The sequence below is a fragment of the Sprattus sprattus genome (genome assembly GCF_963457725.1).
Source record: "Sprattus sprattus genome assembly, chromosome: 20".
In the NCBI taxonomy this organism is placed as follows: domain Eukaryota; kingdom Metazoa; phylum Chordata; class Actinopteri; order Clupeiformes; family Clupeidae; genus Sprattus; species Sprattus sprattus.
In genome coordinates this window covers 16,753,841-16,769,246 of record NC_137918.1, presented here as the reverse complement: position 1 = coordinate 16,769,246, position 15,406 = coordinate 16,753,841, and positions in this window count along the sequence as shown.

Here is a 15,406-nt window from a genome sequence, read left to right as displayed (position 1 = left end):
CACCCAATCCCAAGCCAGTTCCACGCAATAGGCACGAAGAAGGGACTTCAATGTTTGATGGAACCACTCTAATGCTCCCTGGCTCTGGGGATGGTAAGCAGTAGAGAGGCTGTGCTTCACTCGGAGTAGGCGTAAAACCTCTGCGAAAACACGAGAAGAGAAGTTCGAGCCACGATCTGATTGGATTACCTCTGGTATCCGAAAAATTGAAATAAACTGAGACAAAGCCTTTACAATGGACTTAGCCTTAATTGAGCGGAGGGGATAAGCGGCAGGATAGCGAGTGGTCTGACACATCACTGTGAGGAGGTACTCATGACCCGAGCTAGACCTAGACACAGTCAATGAGAAGATGGTCAAACCGGCTGGCCGCAACCGAAATGGGCGACAAAGGCGCAGGTTTGATAACCTGGTTTGGCTTCCCTGTCATTTGGCAGGTGTGACAGGACTTAATATACTTTGACACATCTCGCTTGACCCGTGGCCAGTAAAAGTAACGCATCAAATAATCATACGTTTTCTTAACCCCCACGTGGCCCAAAGTGTCATGTGCAGTTTTCAAAACAAGTGGACGAAGACTTTCCGGAATAACAACCAGCACCAGGAGTTTGCCCACTTTTCTCACCCGTGTGTGAAGTCCACTTTCTCACCAAGACACCCTCATGCACAAAGTAGCCATTGGACACATGGTCACTCTTTTCTTTTGAGTTAACCCGGCTAAATAGGGCTTGTAAGGAAGGGTCTCGTCTATGCTCCTTCGGTAGCTCTCCCCGCAACACCGATGTGGGAAGGTTTTCCCTCAAGAGCCAGGGCTCCGGGGTGTAACCAGCTTCCCCATCAACACCCTGCTCTTCGGCGGCACGGCGAGCAGCGCGAGTAACCACACCAGCAGAGGTGACATTGGGGAGGGTTTGGCTTATAACCAAATTGGGTAGGGTTTGTGCATGAATACCAGACACCCCCGAACGAGAGGGTGTTTCTGAGGTCACCAGGGGCAAAGCAGACGCTGCCCAAACATGGCAACCGGCCAAATTATTGCCAATCACGACGGCGACGCCATCTACAGGCAGAGACGAACACACCCCAAAACATACGTCCCCCTGCACTAGCTGTGACCGTAAGTTCACGTGGTGTAATGGGACAGCGAAGGTGCCTGGACCAAAACCACGAACCAAGACACTATTTCCTGTGTCGGAATGTACATCAAAGGGTAGCACAGACTGCAAGATGAAAGACTCCGAGGAACCAGTATCCCTCAAAATTTTAACAGGAACTGCCTCTGTATGTCCTGGAAGGGAAACAACACCATCAGAAATGAAGGGCGAGTAATGGGTCTGAGTAAAATTCTCCTCATCAGACTGTGAACAAACACTTAAGAATTGACCTGGACGAGAGTACTTCTCAGGCCCAGAACGTGGCTTAGCACTTTGCTTCAAAAGTGGGCAATCAGGTTTCCAGTGCCCACTACCTAGACAGTAATGACACCTCTTGCTTGAATCTAACTGGGCAGTAGGCTCTCGTCTGCTGAAAGGCCGCCACACAGTCTCAGGAGGTGGGTAAACAGTATGTGGGAATGGCACAGGACCACCTGCACCCCTCTGATGCCAGTCAGACCTACCCTGAGGAAATGCCCGAGCCTTATATGTGAACTCATAGTCGTCTGCAAGAACAGCCGCTTCTGAAACAGTGGTCATATCATGCTCCATGATGTATGTCGCCAGCTGAACAGGTAAAGTATTTGTGAACTGCTCTAGCAACATCAGATTGAATAGCTCCTCATAACCTTCAACTTCCACTGCATGAAATGTGGGATTTACGACAGTCTTCGACCCTGTGTATTGCCGTAGAAGCCCACATTGGTGTGAAAGCCCCCCACCCCTTCCCCTTGACCAGGCCTATGTTTTGTTATGTTAATTTAATTGACCTGGATTGAAAACAACCCCCCCCCCCCCCCCCCGTCACTGCTTCACTGATTTAAAAAACCTGAAAGTCACAGGTTCGATCCCCACTAGTGGCAACCATGGCCCAAGTTGCTTAACGACTGTTAACGACTCTTAATGACTGTTATCAGAGTAAGCCTGACTCTGTATAATTACATGCCAGAAACGAATCTCAAGAACATTAAGGTGAAATAATAATATATAAGTTAGGAACATTACACATAGCCTAAGTTAAAACTTTTAAACACATACCACCATAAACATGTGAGATAATTCAACAAGACACATTGAAAGACAGCTTACTCACTGCTTCGTCAAATAAGAGAGATCAACTATATATATCTGGAAACCACTTACAGATTCCGATTAGCTAAATTTGCGTCTGATGGAAAGGTGTTATCTTTCCCCATCCCACCCATGCTAAGCCATTTCTAGCATAACATGCGATCTACCGTGGAAAACAGAAGGCAGGCGATTTTTTTTATCAGTTCTCACCACACAACGACGTCTCATCTTTGCTCCTTAAATGTCCAGTGGTGTAGTCCAGTGTATACGCAGGTATACGGAGTATACCCACTTATTTTTCAGTCAGCATTGGGTAAACCCATTTCTCAAAACAGGGTGTTTATCCTGTGCTGTATGAATAAATAAAAAGTATACCCACTTCTCCAGGGTCCACGACTACACCACTGTGAATGTCGATATGTAATGGTATGGTGTTATTGAAACTTACTACGTGTAAAAAAGACTAGAAATTGAACGTTTATTATTCGAGTCTAAAGTTTCTAATGTTGCCTCGGGCGCCTTTACGTGAACATAATTAAAACGTCACATAAGTCCTCTAAACAATTCCTTATTCGCACGCTCCAGTAACAGAAGAGAAATACAAATACCCCAGAGGAGGGAGGAATGATAAACCAGGTACTTGGTCGCACCGACGAGCTAGATTGGTACCAGCAACGTGGCTAAGCGGTTAGACACAGGTATACTACAGTACCATTAACCTGAAGAGGGCAGGTTCGAAGCTTGCGCAAGATTTCAAAATCTACCTGAAAAGACACAGGATAGATATTCACGAGTGGCAAACATATCTCATTATCAGAGTAAGCCCGACTCTGTATAATTACATGCCAAAAGTGAATCTCAAGAACATTACAGAGAGGAAGCTCCGGAATATGAGTGGAACAGCCTCTGAAAATGAAAGGCAAAGCAAGAATCGTGATATCCCCGAAATCAAAACCCTAAAGACAGAACTCTGAAAACGGAAGGTGAATCAAGAAATGTGATAACCCCGGAGCAAAACCCTAAAGACAGAATATTAATTAAATTATTATCGTGTACATTTTAATTCCGTTCGTATGCGGCAGACGGATATTTCGGGGGAATGTCCGCGATCAGTCAGGAATGGTGATCATTCGCGGCTGTATAACAGCGTATACGGGCCCGATAATATTGCTTTTCGTGCAGTGTTCAGAGGCAGAACACCAACGTTGGCACTGCAACTTTAACTCTTGGGCAAATTCAACATACGTCTGGTCAGAACGTCTCCTCAGGTTTCTAAAGCGTTGCCTGTAGGCCTCAGGCACAAGGGAATAAGCCTTGAGAATAGCCGTCTTCACCTTGTGGTAATCACGGCTGTCCTCAAGGGACATAGCAGAGTAGACCCACTGGGCCTTACCCTTAAAAACACACTGCAGCATAAGAGTGTGCTCAGTATTCGGCCAGGCCTGTGCATCAGTCACTCTCTCAAAGAATCAAGAATCCAAATCCCGCTCATTAAAAGGTGGAACCAACTTTAAATTAGAGGCCATATGAAATTTAGGGGCAGCATGCGACACAGTTTGCGGGACAAGTTTCCCCTCATCAATTTATTGCAAACGTTTCCCCTCAATCTCCAATTTAGTGATCTCAAGTTCAGTCTCCAGCTTTTTGGACTCTAACTGCAGGGAGAGTAACTCATGCTGCTGCTCATACGTAACAGTACTAGAGGTAGCAGCAGTTACTGAAGGTTTCTGTACCTCTGATTCTAATTCAGATAAGACACCCTTCTCAACCAAGGATGCTCTTAAAGATGCCTTAATAGTGCCTTTCCACTTTCTGTCAGCAGCAGAAATATCAATTTCTGGATTAGACTCCAGTTGAGTAGGCTGAGGCTGTAGCTGAGACTGAGACTGAGCAGGCTAGAGCTGAGGCTGTGTGTGTGTGTGCGTGTGTGTGTGTGTGTGTGTGTGTGTGTGTGTGTGTTATAAAGATGGAAAATCAAAGTGATAAGAAGTGTTTACTGGTGGATTAATAGTGACCCTTTACATGTGAAGAGCATGATAAGTCACTGTCACTGACAAATTCACTGATATCAACTCAGTATTTGGTCTTGTGATACTCACTATAGTTTCTTCAGTTTACAGATGGGTTCCTCCAGAAGAGAAGAAAGATGCTTCACTCCTGAGTCTCCTGCTTTACTCCCATCCAGCGCCAGCACTCTCATGTGTGAGGGGTTTGATCTCAGTGCTGATGCAAGAGAACTGAAGCCCTCTTCTGTAATACTGCAGTTATCCAGGCTGTAGAGAGAAATTGACAATTATTCTTTGTTTCCATATATATATATACAAAATATGATAAATATAAAAATATAAAAATATGATGTGTTATAGAGAGTGTGTGTGTGTGTGTTAAAGAGAGTGTGTTTTTGTTATAGAGTGTGTGAGTGTGTGTGTGTGTTATAGAGAGAGAGTGTGTGTGTGTGTGTGTTTTATAGAGAGTGTGTGTGTGTGTTATAAAGAGTATGTGTGTGTGTGTGTGTTATAGAGAGGGTGGGTGTGTTTGTGTGTTATAGAGAGTGTGTGTGTGTGTGTGTTATAGAGAGAATGTTTGTGTGTGTTATAGAGATTGTGTCTGTGTGTGTGTGTGTGTGTGTGTGGTTTATAGAGAGTGTGTGTGTGTGTGTGTGTGTGTGTGTGTGTGTGTTATAATGAGTGTATGTGTTATAGAGATGGTGTGTGTGTGTGTGTGTGTGTGTGTGTGTGTGTGTGTGTTTGATGATGCTTTCATATTCAGGACTAGGACTAGACTCCAGGTGAGTAGACTGACTGAGGCTGATACTGAGGCTGAGACTGAGACTGAGACTGAGACTGAGACTGAGACTGAGACTGAGACTGAGGCTGAGGCTGAGACTGAGACTGAGACTGAGACTGAGACTGAGCAGGCCGCAGCTGAGGCTGTGTGTGTGTGTTTGTGTGTGTGTGTGTGTGTGTGTGTGTGTGTGTGTGTGTGTGTGTGTGTGTGTGTGTTAAAAAAAAGAAAATCAGTGAAAAGAAGTGAGTACTGGTGGATTAATAGTGACCCTTTACATGTGAAGAGCATGATAAGTCACTGTCATTGTCAAATTCACTGATATCAACTCAGTATTTGGTGTTGTGATACTCACTATAGTATCTCCAGTTTACAGATGGGATCCTCCAGAAAAGAAGAAAGATGCTTCACTCCTGAGTCTCCTGCTTTACTCCCATCCAGCCACAGCTCTCTCATGTGTGAGGGGTTTGATCTCAGTGCTGATGCAAGAGAACTGAAGCCCTCTTCTGTAATACTGCAGTCTCTCAGGCTGTAGAGAGAAAAGGAAAATATTGTAATAAAACATATTTGCGGAGATTTCAGTATCCTTTTTATTTTTAGTTTTGCAGATGCTTTCATGTTCAGGACTAGGACTAGACTCCAGTTGAGTAGACTGAGGCTGGGACTAAAACTGAGCGATTGAGGCTGAGCAGGCAGTAGGTGAGGCTGTGTGTGTGTGTGTGTGTGTGTGTGTGTGTGTGTGTGTGTGTGTGTGTGTGTGTGTGTGTGTGTGTGTGTGTGTGTGTGTGTGTGTGTGTGTTAAAAAAAAGAAAATCAGTGAAAAGAAGTGAGTACTGGTGGATTAATAGTGACCCTTTACATGTGAAGAGCATGATAAGTCACTGTCCTAGTCAAATTCACTGATATCAACTCAGCATTTGGTGTTGTGATACACACCTTAGTTCCTCCATTTTACAGATGGGATCCTCCAGAAAAGAAGAAAGATGCTTCACTCCTGAGTCTCCTGCTTTACTCCCATTCAGCCTTAGGTCTCTCATGTGCGAGGGGTTTGATCTCAGTGCTGATGCAAGAGAACTGAAGCCCTCTTCTGTAATACTGCAGTCTCTCAGGCTGTAGAGAGAAAAGGAAAATATTATAATAAAACATATTTGCGGAGATTTCAGTATCCTTTTTATTTTTAGTTTTGCAGATGCTTTCATGTTCAGGACTAGGACTAGACTCCAGTTGAGTAGACTGAGGCTGGGACTAAAACTGAGAGATTGAGGCTGAGCAGGCAGTAGGTGAGGCTGTGTGTGTGTGTGTGTGTGTGTGTGTGTGTGTGTGTGTGTGTGTGTGTGTGTGTGTGTGTGTGTGTGTGTGTGTGTGTGTGTGATAAAAAAAGAAAATCAGTGATAAGAAGTGTGTACTGGTGGATTAATAGTGACCCTTTACATGTGAAGAGCTTGATAAGTCACTGTCACAGTCAAATTCACTGATATCAACTCAGTATTTGGTGTTGTGATACTCACGTTAGTACCTCCATTTTACAGATGGGATCCTCCAGAAAAGAAGAAAGATGCTTCACTCCTGAGTCTCCTGCTTTACTCCCATCCAGCCTTAGGTCTCTCATGTGTGAGGGGTTTGATCTCAGTGCTGATGCAAGAGAACTGAAGCCCTCTTCTGTAATACTGCAGTTATCCAGGCTGTAGAGAGAAAATGACAATTATTCTTTGTTTCCATATATATATACAAAATATGATAAATATAAAAATATAAAAATATGATGTGTTATAGAGAGTGTGTGTGTGTGTTAAAGAGAGTGTGTTTTTGTTATAGAGTGTGTGAGTGTGTGTGTGTTATAGAGAGAGAGTGTGTGTGTGTGTGTGTTTTATAGAGAGTGTGTGTGTGTGTGTTATAAAGAGTATGTGTGTGTTATAGAGAGAGTGTGGGTGTGTTTGTGTGTTATAGAGTGTGTGTGTGTGTGTGTGTTATAGAGAGAATGTTTGTGTGTGTTATAGAGATTGTGTCTGTGTGTGTGTGTGTGTGTGTGTGTGTGGTTTATAGAGAGAGTGTGTGTGTGTGTGTGTGTGTGTTATAATGAGTGTATGTGTTATAGAGATGGTGTGTGTGTGTGTGTGTGTGTGTTTGATGATGCTTTCATATTCAGGACTAGGACTAGACTCCAGGTGAGTAGACTGACTGAGGCTGATACTGAGGCTGAGACTGAGACTGAGACTGAGACTGAGGCTGATGCTGAGGCTGATACTGATACTGATACTGAGGCTGATACTGAGGCTGATACTGAGGCTGAGTATGAGGCTGAGACTGAGGCTGATACTGAGACTGATACTGAGGCTGATACTGAGGCTGATACTGAGGCTGATACTGAGGCTGAGTATGAGGCTGAGACTGAGGCTGATACTGAGGCTGAGTATGAGACTGAGACTGAGCAGGCCGCAGCTGAGGCTGTGTGTGTGTGTGTGTGTGTGTGTGTGTGTGTGTGTGTGTGTGTGTGTGTGTGTGTGTGTATGTGTGTGTGTGTTAAAAAAGGAAAATCAGTGATAAGAAGTGAGTACTGGTGGATTAATAGTGACCCTTTCCATGTAAAGAGCATGATAAGTCACTGTCACAGTCAAATTCACTGATATCAACTCAGTATTTGGTCTTGTGATACACACCTTAGTTCCTCCATTTTACAGATGGGATCCTCCAGAAAAGAAGAAAGATGCTTCACTCCTGAGTCTCCTGCTTTACTCTCATCCAGCCACAGCTTTCTCATGTGTGAAGGGTTTGATCTCAGTGCTGATGCAAGAGAACTGAAGCCCTCTTCTGTAATACTGCAGTTATCCAGGCTGTAGAGAGAAAAGGAAAATATTATAATAAAACATAATTGCGGAGATTTCAGTATCCTTTTTATCTTTAGTTTTGCAGATGCTTTCATGTTCAGGACTAGGACTAGAACTAGACTCCAGTTGAGTAGACTGAGGCTGGGACTAAAACTGAGAGACTGAACCTGAGCAGGCCGTGGCTGAGGCTGTGTGTGTGTGTGTGAGTTTGTGTGTGTGTACTTGTTTCATGTGTGTGTGCGTGTGTGTGTGTGTGTTCGTGTGTGTGTGTTTGCGTGTTTTTGTGTGTGTGGTGTGTGTGTGTGTGTGTGTGTGTGTGTGTGTGTGTGTGTGTGTGTGTGTGTGTGTTTGTGTGTGTGTGTGTACTGAGGCTGATAATGAGACTGAGTATGAGACTGAGACTGAGCAGGCCGCAGCTGAGGCTGTGTGTGTGTGTGTGTGTGTGTGTGTGTGTGTGTGTGTGTGTGTGTGTGTGTGTGTGTGTGTGTGTATGTGTGTGTGTGTGTTAAAAAAGGAAAATCAGTGATAAGAAGTGAGTACTGGTGGATTAATAGTGACCCTTTACATGTGAAGAGCATGATAAGTCACTGTCATTGTCAAATTCACTGATATCAACTCAGTATTTGGTGTTGTGATACACACCTTAGTTCCTCCATTTTACAGATGGGATCCTCCAGAAAAGAAGAAAGATGCTTCACTCCTGAGTCTCCTGCTTTACTCTCATCCAGCCACAGCTTTCTCATGTGTGAGGGGTTTGATCTCAGTGCTGATGCAAGAGAACTGAAGCCCTCTTCTGTAATACTGCAGTTATCCAGGCTGTAGAGAGAAAAGGAAAATATTATAATAAAACATAATTGCGGAGATTTCAGTATCCTTTTTATCTTTAGTTTTGCAGATGCTTTCATGTTCAGGACTAGGACTAGACTCCAGTTGAGTAGACTGAGGCTGAGATTATAACTGAGAGACAGAACCTGAGCAGACCGTGGCTGAGGCTGTGTGTGTGTGTGAGTTTGTGTGTGTGTACTTGTTTCATGTGTGTGTGCGTGTGTGTGTGTGTGTTTGTGTGTGTGTGTTTGCGTGTGCGTGTGTGTGTGTGTGTTTGTGTGTGTGTGTTTGCGTGTTTTTGTGTGTGTGGTGTGTGTGTGTGTGTGTGTGTGTGTGTGTGTGTGTGTGTGTGTGTGTGTGTGTGTTTGTGTGTGTGTGTGTGTACTGAGGCTGATACTGAGACTGAGTATGAGACTGAGACTGAGCAGGCCGCAGCTGAGGCTGTGTGTGTGTGTGTGTGTGTGTGTGTGTGTGTGTGTGTGTGTGTGTGTGTGTGTGTGTGTGTGTGTGTGTGTGTGTGTGTTTGTGATAAAAAAGAAAATCAGTGATAAGAAGTGAGTACTGGTGGATTAATAGTGACCCTTTACATGTGAAGAGCATGATAAGTCACTGTCACAGTCAAATTCACTGATATCAACTCAGTATTTGGTGTTGTGATACACACCTTAGTTCCTCCATTTTACAGATGGGATCCTCCAGAAAAGAAGAAAGATGCTTCACTCCTGAGTCTCCTGCTTTACTCTCATCCAGCCACAGCTTTCTCATGTGTGAGGGGTTTGATCTCAGTGCTGATGCAAGAGAACTGAAGCCCTCTTCTGTAATACTGCAGTCTCTCAGGCTGTAGAGAGAAAAGGAAAATATTATAATAAAACATAATTGCGGAGATTTCAGTATACTTTTTATCTTTAGTTTTGCAGATGCTTTCATGTTCAGGACTAGGACTAGACTCCAGTTGAGTAGACTGAGGCTGAGATTATAACTGAGAGACTGAACCTGAGCAGTCCGTAGCTGAGGCTGTGTGTGTGTGTGTTTGTGTGTGTGTATTTGTTTCGTGTGTGTTTGTGTGTGTGTGTGTGTGTGTGTGTGTGTGTGTGTGTGTGTGTGTGTGTTTGCGTGTTTATGTGTGTGGTGTGTGTGTGTGTGTGTGTGTGTGTGTGTGTGTTTGTGTGTGATGAAAAGAAAATCAGTGATAAGAAGTGAGTACTGGTGGATTAATAGTGACCCTTTACATATGAAGAGCATGATAAGTCACTGTCACAGTCAAATTCACTGATATCAACTCAGTATTTGGTGTTGTGATACTCACATTAGTACCTTCAGTTTACAGATGGGATCCTCCAGAAGAGAAGAAAGATGCTTCACTCCTGAGCCTCCTGCTTTACTCCCATCCAGCCTTAGGTCTCTCATGTGTGAGGGGTTTGATTTCAGTGCTGATGCAAGAGAACTGAAGCCCTCTTCTGTAATACTGCAGTTTGACAGGCTGTAGAGAGAAAAGGAAAATATTATAATAAAACATATTTGCGGAGATTTCAGTATCCTTTTTATTTTTAGTTTTGCAGATGCTTTCATGTTCAGGACTAGGACTAGACTCCAGTTGAGTAGACTGAGGCTGAGATTATAACTGAGAGATTGAGGCTGAGCAGGCAGTAGGTGAGGCTCTGTGTGTGTGTGTGTGTGTCTGTGTGTGTGTGTGTGTGTGTGTGTGTGTGTGTGTGTGTGTGTGTCTGTGTGTGTGTGTGTGTGTGTGTGTGTGTGTGTGTGTGTTTGCGTGTTTTTGTGTGTGTGGTGTGTGTGTGTGTGTGTGTGTGTGTGTGTGTGTGTGTGTGTGTGTGTGTGTGTTTGTGTGTGATAAAAAAGAAAATCAGTGATAAGAAGTGAGTACTGGTGGATTAATAGTGACCCTTTACATGTGAAGAGCTTGATAAGTCACTGTCACAGTCAAATTCACTGATATCAACTCAGTATTTGGTGTTGTGATACTCACATTAGTACCTCCATTTTACAGATGGGATCCTCCAGAAGAGAAGAAAGATGCTTCACTCCTGAGTCTCCTGCTTTACTCCCATCCAGCGACAGCTCTATCATGGGTGAGGGGTTTGATCTCAGTGCTGATGCAAGAGAACTGAAGCCCTCTTCTGTAATACTGCAGTTTGACAGGCTGTAGAGAGAAAAGGAAAATATTATAATAAAACATATTTGCGGAGATTTCAGTATCCTTTTTATTTTTAGTTTTGCAGATGCTTTCATGTTCAGGACTAGGACTAGACTCCAGTTGAGTAGACTGAGGCTGAGATTATAACTGAGAGATTGAGGCTGAGCAGGCAGTAGGTGAGGCTCTGTGTGTGTGTGTGTGTGTGTCTGTGTGTGTGTGTGTGTGTGTGTGTGTGTGTGTGTCTGTGTGTGTGTGTGTGTGTGTGTGTGTGTGTCTGTGTGTGTGTGTGTGTGTGTGTGTGTGTGTGTGTGTGTGTGTGTGTGTGTGTGTGTGTGATAAAAAAAGAAAATCAGCGATAAGAAGTGTGTACTGGTGGATTAATAGTGACCCTTTCCATGTGAAGAGCATGATAAGTCACTGACACAGTCAAATTCACTGATATCAACTCAGTATTTGGTCTTGTGATACTCACCTTAGTACCTCCATTTTACAGATGGGATCCTCCAGAAAAGAAGAAAGATGCCTTACTCCTGAGTGTCCTGCTTTACTCCCATCCAGCCTTAGGTCTCTCATGTGTGAGGGGTTTGATCTCAGTGCTGATGCAAGAGAACTGAAGCCCTCTTCTGTAATACTGCAGTTTGACAGGCTGTAGAGAGAAAAGGAAAATATTATAATAAAACATATTTGCGGAGATTTCAGTATCCTTTTTATTTTTAGTTTTGCAGATGCTTTCATGTTCAGGACTAGGACTAGACTCCAGTTGAGTAGACTGAGGCTGAGATTATAACTGAGAGATTGAGGCTGAGCAGGCAGTAGGTGAGGCTCTGTGTGTGTGTGTGTGTGTCTGTGTGTGTGTGTGTGTGTGTGTGTGTGTGTGTGTCTGTGTGTGTGTGTGTGTGTGTGTGTGTGTGTGTGTGTTTGCGTGTTTTTGTGTGTGTGGTGTGTGTGTGTGTGTGTGTGTGTGTGTGTGTGTGTGTGTGTGTGTGTGTGTGTGTGTGTGTGTGTGTGTTTGTGTGTGATAAAAAAGAAAATCAGTGATAAGAAGTGAGTACTGGTGGATTAATAGTGACCCTTTACATGTGAAGAGCTTGATAAGTCACTGTCACAGTCAAATTCACTGATATCAACTCAGTATTTGGTGTTGTGATACTCACATTAGTACCTCCATTTTACAGATGGGATCCTCCAGAAGAGAAGAAAGATGCTTCACTCCTGAGTCTCCTGCTTTACTCCCATCCAACGACAGCTCTATCATGGGTGAGGGGTTTGATCTCAGTGCTGATGCAAGAGAACTGAAGCCCTCTTCTGTAATACTGCAGTTTGACAGGCTGTAGAGAGAAAAGGAAAATATTATAATAAAACATATTTGCGGAGATTTCAGTATCCTTTTTATTTTTAGTTTTGCAGATGCTTTCATGTTCAGGACTAGGACTAGACTCCAGTTGAGTAGACTGAGGCTGAGATTATAACTGAGAGATTGAGGCTGAGCAGGCAGTAGGTGAGGCTGTGTGTGTGTGTGTGTGTGTGTGTGTGTGTGTGTGTGTGTGTGTCTGTGTGTGTGTGTGTGTGTGTCTGTGTGTGTGTGTGTGTGTGTGTGTGTGTGTGTGTGTGTGTGTGTGTGTGTGTGTGTGTGTGATAAAAAAAGAAAATCAGCGATAAGAAGTGTGTACTGGTGGATTAATAGTGACCCTTTCCATGTGAAGAGCATGATAAGTCACTGACACAGTCAAATTCACTGATATCAACTCAGTATTTGGTCTTGTGATACTCACCTTAGTACCTCCATTTTACAGATGGGATCCTTCAGAAAAGAAGAAAGATGCCTTACTCCTGAGTGTCCTGCTTTACTCCCATCCAGCCTTAGGTCTCTTATGTGTGAGGGGTTTGATCTCAGTGCTGATGCAAGAGAACTGAAGCCCTCTTCTGTAATACTGCAGTTATCCAGGCTGTAGAGAGAAATTGACAATTATTCTTTATTTCTATATATATATACAAAATATGATAAATATAAAAATATAAAAATATGATATGTTATAGAGAGTGTGTGTGTATGTGTTATAGAGTGTTTTTGTGTGCGTGTGTTTGTGTTATAGAGAGAGAGTGTGTGTGTGTGTGTTTTAAAGAGAGTGTGTGTGTGTGTGTGTGTTATAAAGAGTGTGTGTGTGTGTGTGTGTTATAGAGAGAGTGTGGGTGTGTGTGTGTGTGTGTGTTATAGAGTGTGTGTGTGTGTGTGTGTGTTATAGAGAGAATGTGTGTGTGTGTGTTATAGAGAGTGTGTGTGTGTGTGTGTGTGTGTGTGTGTGTATGTGTGTGTGTGTGTGTGTGTGTGTGTTATAGAGAGTGTGCATGTGTGTGTGTGTGTGTGTGTGTTATAAAGAGTGTATGTGTTATAGAGATGGTGTGTGTTTGTGTGTGTGTGTGTTTTGATGATGCTTTCATGTTCAGGACTAGGACTAGACTCCAGGTGAGTAGGCTGAGACTGAGACTGAGACTGAGACTGATACTGAGGCTGATACTGAGGATGAGACTGAGCAGGCCGCAGCTGAGGCTGTGTGTGTGTGTGTGTGTGTGTGTGTCTGTGTGTGTGTGTGTGTGTGTGTGTGTGTGTGTGTGTGTGTGTGTGTGTGTGTGTGTGTGTGTGTGTGTGTGTGTGTGTGTGTGTGTGTGTGTGTGTAATAAAGATGGAAGAGGACAGTGATAAGAAGTTTACTGCTGAATTAAAATGATCCGTTTACATGTAAAGATACTCAATGTTATAATAATAATAATTCATTTTATTTGTAACATACTCCTCATTCAGAATCTCAGAGTGCCAGAATCTCATGTTGTCTTCTGAGCTTTCACTAAAGTCATGGTCATACTGCTGCAACCATAGCTCCTCCAAGTTTGCAACAGAGAGTCTGTTTGCCGTGACTTTAGGACAGCTATCCATGCAACACCGATTCAGAGGACTGTTGACACCCGTTAGATTAAGGTGAATCAGATATCAGACCATAATTTCACACACCAGACCACATCTCAATTAGACCCATACTGTCAGTTTGAATACACCAGAACAGAAGCCATCACACTTGGTTCCTGGCCTTTTGTCTTTGTTAGGAGCCATCACACTTGGGGCCTGATTTACTAACAGGATTGCGCCCATTTCTGGCGTAAAATAGCGGTCGTAAACATAAAACGGTATTTACTAATGGGCCGCAGCGCATATTAACGCCTGTGGGTGTGAACAGGGGAGGTAACTTGGAGGTGGGTGGTAACGTAGGCGTGAGGCGCAATTTACATGGGTGGAGACAAGGTAAGTGCGCCTAATGATGTCATGCGTGGTATTTACTAAACTGCCTGTGGAGCGCACGTCTCCAATTTGCAGGATAATTCTCCGCCTCATAAAAGCACGTCTTAACCAGGAAGCGCAATTTCATTGAGTCTGAAAACGTTGATATGGCAGCAGTGATAAGAGAAAGGCGAAGAAAGAAGACAGAGACAGCGCACAGAAATATTTTTTTCAACTCGCATAACACATTTTCAGTTAAATGAACCACAAATCATTAGACGGTACAGGTTAACCATCCACGCAATACTTAAATTACTGAACCAGATCAGAGATGACATCTAACCCTCCAACCGGAGATCACATTCCATTCAATCAGTTGGTAAACATTGCAAATATTGGCACCGGATCATTTCAAACAGTTATAGTATCAGCAGTTGATATATCTCAGCCTTCAAAAATATTCACACAGGTACTCGAAGCATTGCTATGGCGCACTGGTCAATACATTTCCCCACTGCCACAGCTGAAATTATAGACATCAAACAGGACCTTTTTTGAAATCGCAAACTTTCCGAACGTAATATGAACCAATGTGATTGCACCCACGTCCATATATATTGTAGTGAACCCATGTCCCTTGTAGAAATTATTAATCTCGCCATGTACACATCTATATTGTTATAATAGACAGTTTATGCATTAATGCCACCAATAGCATATTCTTTATAATCGTGTTCTTTTAAACATCTTACTGTAGGTGATGGCGGGCAGAACAACATTATAGCAGCGCACACACTGAATCAGGTTCAGTGATTGAGCGAACGTGAACCAATATATCTATCTCCACTTGCTGAAGCTTCATTTTCTCTTCCTAAATTAATACCACGGAAAATGCGGAAAAACACCGTGCGTTAATGTGCGAACGCAGTTTAAGCAGCGGTCGCAATGTTAGTAAATCAGGCCCTATATAGGGCGGAGTAAACATAGATTGCCCAGCGCAATCTGGTTTGATAAATACCAAGTAAAATGCGCAAAAACACTGTGCGTTAATTTGCGAACGCACATATTAGTAAATCAGGCCCTTGGTTCCTGGCCTTTAGTCTGCTTGGAGCCAGAGCTATTAGACTCTGATTGTTGGCTTTTGTCTACAGCCACGACATGATGGTTGAAGCCAATCATATTAGCATCTATATGGCCCTATAGTCATTGGTCAAAGTTTGACCTCCCCCTTTGACCTCCAGACACACCCACCCCTCCGTTTACATTAATGTCATTGTTAATATGATAATTCTATATTATAAGAACTGTACATTTCTTTAATGTA